Raw genomic sequence first — 12,375 nt, 5'->3', positions numbered from 1 at the left:
CTTTTTTTTAATCAATGAGTTCCTTCCTGGGCCAAGTCCTATGCTAGAAGCTGGGATTCATTGGTGGTCTCAACAGGTTATGTGAGGAGTGCCACACTCTGGTCAGGAGAATGAACATTAAACAAAACATTCCAAATAAGTATCTGCAAGAGATCTACGCAGCTAAGAGAAGCACATAATGCCAAGTAAACACAAGACAAGGGAGCCTCAGAGGACCTGGGAGTTGAAGGAGATTTGTCTCCTGTAGCTGGTGTAACAATTTATAATGCACTTGAACAGAACGAAACTACAGTTCTGAAGGTCAGGAGTCTGGATGGTTCTCAGGGTCTTCTGGCTGGGCTGTGCTCCTTCTGGAGGCTCCAAGGGAGAATCTCACCTTTTCCAGTGGTTGCCCATTCCTTGGTTTGCGGAAGGAGATATGGCTGCCTGGGACTGAAACAGTTCTGTGTAGGTGTTGTGGGGAAGGCGGAGAGTGAGAACAGGTGAGCTCTGAGCAGTGGGCAGTGGCTAAATCTTGAAAGATTTGACTGTGTTCTGAAAAGGCTGAGGAAGGAGGATTCAGGTAAGGAAGAGACAGATCTTCATCTGTGCTTTCAAAGATGACTTGGTGGTCCTCTAGGGAATCAGGTTATAGGGAAAGAGCAAAGCATGGGAGGCCTTCGCAATGAGAGGGAAGAGTGATGGTGGCTTTCTAGGATGGTGGGGTCAGACTCAGGTCATTTAAGAACCATGGCTGATGTGGCTCAGTTGGGTGGAGCACCGTCTTGTCCTGTACTCTGAAAGCCTGCAGGTTCAATCCCCTGTCATGGCACATACCTAGGTTGTGGATTCGATCCCTGGTTGGGGCATGAACAGGAGGCAACCAGTCAATGTCTCTCAGGATTGATCTCTCTCTCTCTCTCTCTCTCTCTCTCTCTCTCCCCCTCCCTCCCTCCCTCGCCCTCTCTTTTTCCCTCTTTCCTTCTCTCTAAAAGCAGTAAAAAATGTCCTTGGGTGAGGATAGATAAAAAAGGTCATTTAAAAGGTGGAGATGGGTAACAGACCACTGCATGTTGGGGTAACCTCAAGGCTTCTGGTGTGAACACCTGGTAAATTGGTGCTGCCTGCATGAAGACAGGAAGCTTTAAAAGAGTGGAAGGTGTCTGGTGAGAGTTTACAAATAAAGTTTTGAACTTAATTTGAGTTACCTATTTGATGTTCAAGTTGAGCTGCTGAGCAGGCTTACATGTATGGAATAAAAGTCTGTTTTACAGACATTTATTTAGGCAATAAGATATGCTGCAAGGAGATAGGAGTTGGAAGCAAAGGTTTATCTGAGTGTGTTTTTCCAACAACTCTATGTGACTGGGTCAAGCCCTATAAATCCTCAGAGCCTCAGTTTCTTCATCTTTAAAATTTGTAGAACTTCTTGTCCTGCTGATAATACCAGATTTTTCTGAGAATCAAGTTATGAAATAAATATAAGTGCTTTGTAACCTTTAAATGTTTTGTTATTTTTATGCTTTTTAATTATTAATTAGGAACAATCGTTAGGATACCTAAATTATGAGAAAGCATGTTACCACAATTAATTATAAACTAATCTTAATCACATTTAATCATTTCTTTTCATCTTCTTTCTACATGTATTAAATAATTCCAGTTCCCAGATCTTCTGAGAGTCCATATTCTAATCATTTGATCATTTCCCTGAGCAGAGCTGGTCCTGGACAAACTGCTAGGGAACTGGGAGAGGGAGGGGTCATGTGATGGGATTGAAGGCAGAGCTGACTAGAGATTGCTCAGGGAAGAGGAGGTCAAGTGAACACCCTTGAATGTCTGTATACCTGTGTGCATCTCGTAACTGCCTTACAAGATGGCTGGTAAGGAAGCAGAGCATTCACTGACCTTGTCAAGGTCCCTCAGCTGGTGGGCAGTGCAGTTATCAGCATCTGGCACCCATGCTCTCCTACTGTCCCCTCAAGGAACTCTAGTGCCCTTCTGCCCCTCACTGAGCTGATGCTCTTTTGGTGTAAAAAGAAGAATCTGGCCGATAACTCACTGAAGTGCCTTTGACTTAGCTGTGAGTTTTTCATTCCAGAGCAGAGCTCCTTAAAAAATGGAAACTCTCTTTTGTTGTTGTTTTTAATAACCAGAAGCTTCTAGTAGGTATGCAATACAAATTCTTAAAACTGAGCTAAATGACCCCTCTCAGTGCCATTTCTGTTATAAAAAACAACTCAGAAATGGCGATGGCTCCCTTTGGCATTTTATCAGATGGAGAGAAAGTCTAGAGAAGCAGTTAATGGTGTGCATTCTGGAGTCTAAGGGAGCACTCTCCAACCTGGCTCCCTACTCCGCTGACTCATAATTCTTGCTGAGGCTGGAGCTCTTCTCCAGGAGGCACTTTTCCAAGTTCTGCATCTGGCCCTGCTCTAATTCTTGGTGAGCACAACGAGGCCCAAGCTCTGTGGCCTGCCAGGATACAGGGTAATATTTCCCAATTGCTTTCTTTCCTCAGAAAAGCAGTTCAATGTGTGGAATTAAAATTGTAGCAGACACGTGAATTTTCATTTGTAGTAGCAGTCTTGGCTACACACCATCCTACAGCAGTTAGGCTCCTTGTTCACTTCAATCTCCAGTAATATCTTATACCTCAACATGACTTCTGATCTGACATTTTCCTGTATAGATACAAGGTAGGACATTGACAATCGCTTTGCATTTAAGAGAAAGTTGTGAGTACAGCACTTGCAGCTTAGGATGATATAGGAAAATAAGTCATCTTTGCATGATTTATTCCCAAAGCCCATTGTAACAAAAAGCCTCTGATAATTCAAGTTCATATTAAATTTCTGTCATTCAGAGAAAGAACAATTTGGACAAATAAGTGCTCATTAAAATTTATTTAGAGGGAATAGCTTCCATTAGGGTGTTTCATTATTTAAGAAGAAAATAAAAGCCTATGCAGTAATACATAATGCTCACACCAACATGGCATTTCAGATAAATTACATTTGGATAAAGATGAGCGTGTTTGGATTTGGAAGACTGATTGATTCTAGCAGGTACTGTAGTTGCATAATTATAAGTCAGGTTGAAAGAAGTTGCTAAAAAACAAAGATGAACCCAAAGAAATCCACCAAAAAGCCAATAAAAAAATTATTTCATGGTGGTCTAATTTTTGTTCCTTTTGAAATGGTGGTTTTGGGGCTCCATGTTGCTGGCACATGCCTGTGTGCATCACAGGGGGACTGTGGGAGATTAAGGGGCTAGACAGGCAGTTCATGGGGGTAACAGGGAATAACAGTGCCATGAAGAATACAGACCCCAACAAGGCACCACATTCCATTATTTCAGGGCAAAGGAAGGCTGACTTGGGCCAGATTTGGGGTCTGATCCACCAGTGAGCAGATATAACCTTGAAGTAACCATGTAGCTTTGTTAAAGAGCTGCATTTTCCACTCACAACTTTGGCTTGGTAACTTTCACACAGCCTCACAGCCTCACAGCCTCAAGATGCCCACTTTCTGCATCAAGTCCCTTCACCAAAGCACCTTAAGTGATTTAGCTTTCTTTCTAAGTTCTGATACCAATTCCAACATGTGTGTATGCAGTTTCTCCACATCAACAAGCAGTTCTTAGAACACCACTTGGGTGCCCTACAATTCAACTCAATTCTGACACTACAGACCTAGAGATAACATCAGATTTCTACAGGTTAAGCGTTCAGTCCTACAAGACTGTCCCCTGCCTCACTGCCCAATTTCAGATGCCAGTTGCAAGCCTAGGTTACTACCTGTCCTTTTGACCAACTGCCTCTAAATCAGAGTTCCCAAGACCCTCTCCTCTGGTTCCGTTCATTGGCTAGGGAGACTCACAGAACTGAAGAGAACCATTTTATTTACTAGATCATTGGTTTGTTAGAAAGGGATAGGACTCAGGCATGGCCAGATGGAAGAGGTGCTAGGACAAGGCATGCGGAAAGTGTGGAGCTTTCATGCCTCTCCTGGGTGCCACTCTGCCAGCACCAACCTGTGTCCATTGGCCCAGAAGCTCTCTGGACCCTGCCCTTTTGAGATTTTTAGGAAGGCTTCATTACATATCCATGATTGATGAAATCACTGGCCATTGGTGATGGATGCAACCTCTAGCACCTGCCCCCCCCCCCCCAGGGGTTAGGGTGGGTATGAAACCTTCCAACCTTCTGACCAAATGTTTGGTTCCCCTGCCAACCAGCATCCTTCTTTCAGTTACCTAAGGGCTTTGCAATATCACCTCATTAACATGATAAAAGACGCCTTTATTGCTTTTATCACAGGAAATGCCAAGTGTTTTAGAAGTTGTGAGCCAGAAACAGGTTGAAGACCAAATATAGATTTCCTATTATAAGTGACAATATCATACTCTCCATTTCCACATCCAAGGCTCTTCAATGAGCGCCCTTTCTGCCTCCACATCTTCCCTAAGTGGCAGGTCCTCTGCACTCAGCTGCCATGATTGCTCGTCTTTCTGTTGTTCCCTCTACTCCTGGTACCCAACATGCTTTACCAACCCTCACTTTACCTCTCAGGGGGCATGTAGTTATGTCTCCTTTTTTTCCATATAGCCATATATATTTTATTTAAAGACAGTACTTTATAATTAGTAAATTGTTTCACATAAATCTTACAGTGGTCAGCATCTCTAAAACATTTTTTATATTTTTGTTCTATTACAGTTGTCTCAATGTTTTCCCCATTGCTCTCCACTGCCCCCGCTCCCCACTACCAATTGCAACTCCAGCTCCTGTCTCAGTTCCCGGGCCACAGGGCTGCATTCCATTGAGCCAGAAGAAAGAATACGCACAGCACAGGTAGGAAGAGCACTGCATGACCACCCAAAGTTTGGGGACGTGGGTCAAATAAGTCCATTAAGTGCGTCAAGATTCAACTTCATCATTTACAGACTTGAAAAATACCTTCTAGGGAAAGTTTGGAAATGAAGTGAGATAATGTACAGGAAAAGGCAAGCAGGTTGCTATTGACTCCACATTAATTAAGCAACATTTTACCTGCTGTATACTGTACACAGTATTTCCTGGTTCTTGTTCTCATTATACTCACAGTCCGCTGGAATGTGTGGTTGGCAGTCAATTAATGTTAACTGAGAACAATACCACCAAAACCACAAATATTTTCTTTATTCCATGCATTAAATGTTCAGCTTCTGATTCACTCAACTGTATGTATGATCAGTGTTCAAATGGGCTGGTTGCCTTCCATAGTTTAGAACTTTCAAATGACAAGGGCCGGATCAGATCCTTATCTCATACAAAGAAATATCTGGTGAAAGCTGCTGATGGGTGTCAACCTTATGTCATTTAGCATATACGAGGAGCATGTCTCATACATCCCATGCATCGAGCGATGTCCAAGGTGATTAAGACATGAGATATGTGCTAACCCAACTCAGATTTACAGTTGCTAACAAGTTAACATCAGCGCCGTTCTCCTTCATCATTTCCCAAGTTAACTGCTAGCTGACTTAGACTTCAACAAGAATAATCATCCAAACGTGTAAGACCCGAGGGTAAAATGAATTTTAGTTCTAGACAGACCACTAGTACTTCCCTTTTCCTTGCTCTACATTAAAAAAAAAAACCACTATCTATTCTATTTTCTTGAACAGTTTGATTCCTCAGTGAAACAAAATTGGTAGCGAACTTCCAATATGCACTTTTCAGAAAGATCAAAATAAAGAAGGAAAGAGGAAATCAATATTTAATTTTTCGTAGGCTATTTCTGGAAGAGCTGGAGTTCCAAATCCCATGCTTCCAGTGGACTATTCTTCATATTTCCATGTTGCCACGCTCCTTAGGGCCCAGTCCTGCATTCTCGTGTTCCTCCATTGCAGTCAGGCTCAGGGGAAGTAATGGGGATGTCCCAGGACTCATCCTGCGGGGAAGGTCAGCAGCACATTTTCAGCCATGGAGACAGGAAATGCTTGGATCTTAGACTCTTCAGACACCTCTATCTTCAGGTATTAAACCCTCCTAGCCTTGACATTAGGACCCAGGTTGAGTTTTATTCTCACATGAGATGCTCATTCAAGTCAAGTGTTATTTATTTTATTCTTGTGCAACTGTTATTTTTAATTCAACTGTTGAATTTGACATTCATTCTTGTTAAGGTTCAATTTAATCTACTCATTGTGAAGGCAGACACAATGGGGAATTAAAACAACAGGTGAATGTATGTTCTTTTTTTTTTTTTTTTGTCTTTTGTTTTTGTTTTTTGTAACAAACTTTTCCTCCTTAATCCTGAGGTTTTCTAAGAATATATATTTGTTTTTATGGCTGTGTGGTGGAAAAGAAAATCTATATTTGGGCATTGTTGTTCACAGGACTATAGAGGAAGCACAACTGGTATAACTTAGGAAACGTTGTGCATCCCCCACCACCCACCAATCATGTATGCTTCAAATTCACTTAAACGATGAGTAGAAAATTTAACTGTTTATAAATAATATTCTATTTTAAAATTCTGTTTTTAAAAATCATGAATAACTAGGGCATTCAGTTGAGCTCCCATAAGGTCAATGCCACATGGGTAAAGACATATGTGTTAGGACAAAACTACAGTAAACCCAACTTAACAAAACCTAAAAGTGGGTCTCACCAGGACAAAAAGTAATCTGTTAGTATTTTAACTGTCACCTAGGACAAAAGTCAACAATCTTTAAAGGAAGATGAAGTAATATAGTCTCATTCACAATGTCCAGCATGCAATAAAAAAGTAACCATACGTGACAAGAAGAAAAGTATTCAATAATAGATAAAATAGTCAATAGAAACAGACCTAGAGTTGCCAGGCAAGAGGTTCAAAAAAGTGGATAATATATGAAATGCAAGATAGAATAAATTAAGGTAAAATTGAATATTTCAGTCGAGGAACTGTGATCCATAAAAAAGAATCAAGTAAATTTTCTGGTAATAACAAAATACAGTATTTGAAATAAGGAATTCATTAAAGGAGTTTAACTGCAGAATGAACATAATGAATCACAACTAGTAAATCTGAAGAAATATCAAAGCAAAGGTCAATGTACCTGAAACATGAAGAGCAAAGACAAACAACAGAAAACCCAGAAATGAGGAAAAAGGAAATGTGGGATATTGTCAAAAAGTCTAATGTATGTGCCATTGGAAAACCAGAAAGAGGAATGAAAACATGTACAGAAATTATATGTGAAGAAACAAGAGTTAATACTTTTCCAAATATGATGACAGACATTACTCCATTGACCAAGAACCTCAACTGACACCAAGCTGAAGAGCTACAGAGAACACAACACACGGGTGCATTATATTTAAAATGCCAAACACCAAAGATAATGAGAAAATCTTAACAGTAGTTGAGCTAGAAGTGCAGTTTGTTTTTGCTGTGATTACTTTCCATCCCATGGAGAAGGAGGATGTGGGTGAGGATCTGTGCCTTCTGTACATCCCTGTCCTCCATCTTTCTTCTAGAACTCAGTGATATCTATGAAGAATAACTCGTAGTTGGTAAAAAGTCCCTTTGTGTCTGAATCTCCCAGGTGTTCTATAGTCTCACACTTGCCTACACTGGGTCTTCAGCAGATCGTTAAAACTTTTAGTTGAAATATTACCTACTTGTTTGGCTTATATGGCTGGCTTGGTGAAAAATTAAAATGATCCCTTCATTCAAGGCAAAGTTCTTTTAGTGTCAAGCCTTCCTGATTCTGGGAAGCCCACCCTATGATGAGGAAAGGAATATTTGGTCAACTTTGACTACTGGGTTAGCTCTCTTGGTCTAAACTTACCCTGCACCCAGCCCCAATGCTAAGCAACTATTGTATTTGGATGATTTTTTTGGTGGGAATGGGGTGAGCGGTGGCAAAGGCCTGTGGCTCCATTCTTAAAATTGTGTGTATTTGTTTTCTGATTGATCAAGTCTTATACTCTTTAAAATTAAGTATGGTATTCCATTAAATTCCCTACAAAACTTAATAATCAGTGGATACATGCAGAGAGCAGAAGGAATCTTCCTAGACCCATAATAGACATATGTACTTTAAATATAAATTGCTCAAAATCAAAAGTCAAACTGGGGGAACTGCATTTATAAGATTAAATTTGAGGTCCAAACTTTAGAATAATTAATTTAAAAAAATCGAAAGGGGGAAGTAGTTATCATGGAGGAGGGATCTCTTTCACCACATTATCAGAAGTTGTTGGTTGCGTATGTAATAGCCATGACTTCCATTTTGCTTTTTTTAAATGTCCCAGGTTTTTCTCAGGTACCAACCTCCTTGTTATATGAGGGTCTTCATTAAGCCTATTAGGGTATTGACTCCCCTTGCCATTTTAAGAGCAAACATGGGAAAAATTATGAGGATAAAGCGTGTGTGTGTGTGTGTGTGTAAGGAGGAAAGAGCTGGTGGTTTGCTAGCTAAGATGCCCTTGTTTTTTGGAGGAGCATCATGAAAGGAGCCCTTCTTTCACTGGATGTTGTTGGGTCTCTGTATGACACTGGGACAGGGGCAGCAATCTATGTTCTAGCAGAGTAGCAAGAGAGAAGGAGCTTACCTCCTTGATGATGTTTTTGAGAAACTGAAATACAAATAAAGCAATCACACAAAAAACTAAGCAATATAAGTAGCAAAACACTTAAATAATGATACGGATAATTTAAAAATATGTACCAATATTCTAATTTAGTTGGTATCTTATTTTCTCTAATAGTAAAATGAAAATATATCCTTAGTGAAAAAGATACATATAATATAAAAAGTGTATTTACTTAAACATGGACCTCTCTCTTCATCACATTCTCCCTCTCCTGGGTCAGGTCTCTTTCAGTCCTTGGAGGTAACTACTGGCCATAGCTGAATATGTATCTTCTCATTCTTATACTCTGCATATTAAGCACTAATATAAGTTTACTCATGCATAGATAGTTTTATTTTACAAATGGAATCATAACTTATTTATGTGTTCTTCAAAGTGATTTTTTTCACTTAATTTTAATGTCTTTTGGTTGTATTTCCAAGCCACCACATACAATGTATATTTATGTACATATAAAAGCAATTCAATAAGACAGGATCCTGGGAGAGAACTTACTGCATCAGTAGCTATACCTATTTAAATTCTGGCTGATTCTACCAGATCAGTATCTAAATAAGCATTAGCAAGTTATACTCTTACCAAAAATGTATGAGAAAAAACAATTTTACATTTTCTGGAAAACCTTTTGGTGGGCAAGAAACAACCAAACTAATAACTTGTTTTGTGACAGGTATCAAATTTTACATTTTTATTCCCTTTGACACAGCAATTCTACTCCTAAAAAATTAATCCTACAGAAATAATTACACAGGTGGACAAAAATATATGGATGGCAGATACAGCAATACTTATAATCTTGAAAAACTAGAGACCACTAAATGTCTGGCAAAAGGCAATTTGCTAAATGAATTATGATATGAAGGACTATGTGCTCAAGGAGAGAGATTTAATATATCAAATAACCACCCAGCTTAGGGAATATATGTTCAAAGATCCTAAACCCTAAAACCTAATGCTCTTCGTTCCAGCTGTCTTTGTACAGCCCTAAACGCATCTACTCACTAGTAAGGGGTTAAATTCTAGCAAATAAGGCAATGGAATACGGGATTTCAAATTTATATCCCCAAGTATTTTACTGTTAGTTTTTAAAAAGACAAAAAATACACAATTTGACTTCAGAACTTAAAAAGTGAGTATCAAAATAAACAAATAAAAATTAGGAAAAAAAATAATTCACTGGAAGCTATGAAAATTTCAAGTAGAAGGAAAAGCAGAAATGTTAGAGAGGATATACGAAATTGTAGCAGACTCTTCTAACACAACTGAATATCCATTTCTGTCCTCTCCTCTACTAATGGAGCTCCGATTTTTGTTTTCCTCACATGGTACTCTGTGTAGGCAGCATTCCTAGCACCCCTTGCCTCAGGCTGCGGCTCTGTGACTAAGTTTTGGCAGATGATATGTAAACAAAATATGGTCGGTCAGGGCTTCTGGGAAGGCTGATAAGGGGTCTCAGTTATTGTGAAATGATGCTTTTATCTTGCCCTTCTACCTGCTGCTGACCAGAAACATGACTCTGCTCTGATCAGGAGATCTCCAACAGTGCTCACGAACTGAAAGATGACAAGGGTGGAAGCCAGTGTCTGGGAATCAGAGCATGAAGTCTCAGTCTGGGTGCCTGGTGATGCTGGGGTGCTGATGTACCTCTGGATCTCTTTTACATGAGTGAGAAATGAACTTTTGTCTTAAGACACTGTTCCTTAACTTTTGGTAATATAGTACATGTTCTATGTTATATGATACAAAACACATTTTTGCTTTTTGAAAAGCATAGTAAAATGAAAAGGGAAATCGCTGGCAAACCTAGTTGAGAGAGAGAGAGAGAGAGAAAGAGAGAGAAAATGAATAAACAGTGTTAATCAGATATAATCTTTATCTGCAGAAAAATTTAAAGATTTATATTAAAGCATCTTGTAAAACTCATGATAATAAATTTGGAATATAAGATAAACAGATAACTTTTTATCAAAACATAAAATATCCCATTGACCCCAAAAAAGATGTAGAAAAGTTGAACAGACCAATAACCAGAACCAAATTTGGTGGCAGGCTCAGATGGTTTTACTGCTGAGTTTCACATAAATTCATACATCATGTCACTCCTATGTTATTTAAATAATTCCAGTCCACAGGAAAAGATGAAAGACCCTTAATTCACTAAATATAGCACATGAGAAAAAAAGTTGAATCCAATTACAAATCTAGAAGCAAATATTTCAAGTAAACTATTAGAAGTCTAAATCCAGCTATCCATTTATAAAATTATGATATAAACAAATGGGATTAATTTCAGTAAAACAAAGACTTCAGAAATAGAAACTTTATCAACTTAGTTCATTAAAACAACAAACTAAAGGATATCAATAGATGCTGAAAAACAATTCAATAAACTATAGAGCTATTGTGAATAACTCAAGAGTAGGATTATAAGGAAGCTACTTAAACAAATACCATTTACTAAAAATAGCAAACAATATTTTAAAGGGTAAAATATTAAGTCCATTTACTATTAAAAACTGGAATCAGTACTAATCACTTCACATCTTTACCTATTTAATCTTCATAAGGGCCCTTTGGAAAAGGGACTATTAATATCCTCTCCCCCCACATTTTAAAGATGGAGAAAGTGAGGAAGGAAGAGGTTAAGGTAACTTATCAAGCTAGTTATCAGTAAGCTAGGATTTGAACTCAGGCATGGCGGTTCCATAATTTTTTCTAACCTGCATCCAAGGCCGTTTACTTGGTCGCCCGAGCACTCCGCAGACTGTAGCACTATCGCGTGGCTGTCCATTGAGCTCATCTCTGCTCATCGGGTCTCCCACGTCCTTTCGAATCAGGGTCTGCACGTGCCCAAAGGGGGCCCCGGTCCGGCGCTGGGTTGCTCAGGCTGTCGCCGGCCAGGGCGCATGCGTAGTGCTCACTGCGTGGGATGGAACCCCACGTGGTCCACGTACCCCGCGAGCAGCATGAAGCGCAGGCACACCAGGTCCCACATGTGCAGCAGCTTCCCCGATGTGGGGCAGGTCACGGTGTGTCAGAGCTTCTCTCCTGCTTGGTGGCCTTGGCCGCGGGGGGTCAGTGGCAGGATGCAGAACCGAGGCAGCACTTTGTCCTAGTCCTTGCTCGCAGGTGGAGCATCGTCTGGGTTGCTCTCTGAGGCAGCCTGGGGCGTGAAGGGTTTGAGGGGCGGCTTTCAATGGCTGCCCCCTTGCCCAGGAAGCCCTGCTCCTGGTCCTGCTTGGGGAGGGCGGGGTGCGCTGCAGCTCTTGATGCTCCTCATGCCTGGTACTCTGGTGCATTTCATAGGCCTTCACTTGCCGGCGATCTCCTTCTGCTGCAAAATGTACTCCCGGGTGGCCTCACGCTCACACAGAAAGCCATCTGGGGTGATGGCGGGGTCATGGCAGGGCTGCAGGAGAGACACAGCAGTCGAAGTCCTTGGCAGCGTCCCAGCTCAGGCGAACATTCTGGGTCCCGTCACCTGAGTCCTCTGTGGCCTTCTCCTTCTCATAGTAAGTGTATGCCACAGTTCTTGTCCTCTCCGTCATCCTCACAAATGACTCCTCCTTCCTTTGCGGCTTCAGCTAAGCCCCCACACCTGAAAGGAACCAGAGGATCTTGTCTGATCTTGATTTACCCAGCTCTCTTTTGATTGGTGTTTTCATGCTATATTTTTCCATCCTTTTATCATTAACCTGTCTATTCTTTATATTCAAAGTTGCTGTTTCATGAATGACAAATAGTTTTTGCTTTTTGTCATGTAT

The 12,375-nt window shown here is 40.4% G+C and overlaps 1 pseudogene; it reads right to left on the bottom strand.

Annotated features, from left to right (window-relative positions):
* Positions 1-11,528: 11,528 nt before the first annotated feature.
* LOC149994248 (nitric oxide synthase-interacting protein pseudogene) lies at positions 11,529-12,159 on the bottom strand (annotated as a pseudogene).
* Between the last annotated feature and the right edge of the window lie 216 nt (positions 12,160-12,375).

Source organism: Furipterus horrens, unplaced genomic scaffold, assembly GCF_987537825.1.
Source record: "Furipterus horrens unplaced genomic scaffold, mFurHor1.1.pri manual_scaffold_13, whole genome shotgun sequence".
Classification (NCBI taxonomy): domain Eukaryota; kingdom Metazoa; phylum Chordata; class Mammalia; order Chiroptera; family Furipteridae; genus Furipterus; species Furipterus horrens.
Note: the sequence above shows the minus strand (reverse complement) of the source record. Positions and strands in the feature narration are given on the sequence as shown.